Source organism: Echinops telfairi, unplaced genomic scaffold (assembly GCF_000313985.2).
Source record: "Echinops telfairi isolate 266 unplaced genomic scaffold, ASM31398v2 ScPeMD7_7471;HRSCAF=8509, whole genome shotgun sequence".
Taxonomy (NCBI): domain Eukaryota; kingdom Metazoa; phylum Chordata; class Mammalia; order Afrosoricida; family Tenrecidae; genus Echinops; species Echinops telfairi.
This window is the reverse complement of record NW_022111375.1, coordinates 253,146-254,366: the sequence shown is the minus strand read 5'-3', so window position 1 is coordinate 254,366 and position 1,221 is coordinate 253,146.

Below are 1,221 nucleotides of genomic sequence, written 5' to 3'. Positions count from 1 at the left end.
GGCCTGTGATCTCCCTGCAGCGGCATCGCTGCCTGTGGCTGCGTGAGTCTGCAGAGGGACTCGTGCACTAGGTCAGCCTGTGGACTAGATCCGGGCTGGGCTGATCTCTTGATATGGAATTACTTCTTGATAGAAAGCCCTGTCTCACACAGACATGCGTGTCTCCGGATTTGTTTCTCCAGCCGGCCGGGCCTCAAGCACACACAGGCCACCGGAAAAGAAGCAACTAGAAATTCACAGGCTCGGAAACGCACAGGGGCCATGCTGTCCGCCCTAGAAGGAGGCCGTGCGTCGGAATCTCCTTGATGCCAGACAGCTTAGTCTCCGGGTTTGGGCCGGGCAGGTGCCCTTAGGGCAGTGGGGCCGGCAGGTAGAGTCCCGTGGCTCTGCGGAGGAGAGAAACACCGGCCAGCCGTAGGCAAAGCGTCTCTCTGTCTGATGGGCACTCGGAGACGGGGCGGGAATAGGGATGCGGCTGCTGTGAACTACGAGGGAAAGACCACAAGGGGGTGGCGCTCACAAACAGACGCTTATTTTCTCACGGATTCGGAGGCTGAACTCAGGACCCGGCTCGAGGGACAGGCTTCCTCTCTCTCTGGGCTGCGGGGAAAGGTCCTGGTCCCCTGTCAGCATCTGGGGGGCTGGCCGTTCCGTGGAGAGCTCCCTGTGTCCCGGCAGCCTCCTCCCCCGGGGTCTAGCACGCTCCCAGCACAGGGACCCCGGGTCCGGAGGAGGCTGGGCTCTCCGTTCTTTGAGCTTGGGGGTCCAGGCCCCTCTGATCGCTGCTCATTTGTCGAATCCATTTTCTATGTCAGAAGAGGGTCACGTGGCTTTCGTCCTGTCTTGTCAACTTCCCTGCCTCCTGTCCTCTCCCTTTATCCCCATCTCAGAGGGGGACTGACCTGAGGGACTGACCTCAGAGGGTCATTACATCAGATCACCACGCGGAGGGGGATCACGTCGTACTGAGATCCAGGCCCGGAGCAAACAGAACATCCGAAAAGCCCTTCAAACCCACTGCTGCTCGCTTGACTGGCTCCTAATGACCCCGCAGGACAGGACTGTGCAGAAGAGACCAGGGCCGGCCGCAGGACTGTGCTGCAGCCCCCCAAACTCCAAACCAAACCGCGACCGGACCGATGCCGCCTCACCAAGGCCTCCCATGGGGTCTCCGGACGGTGACTCTTGAGCAGACAGACTCCCGCTCACACCGCACCAGCG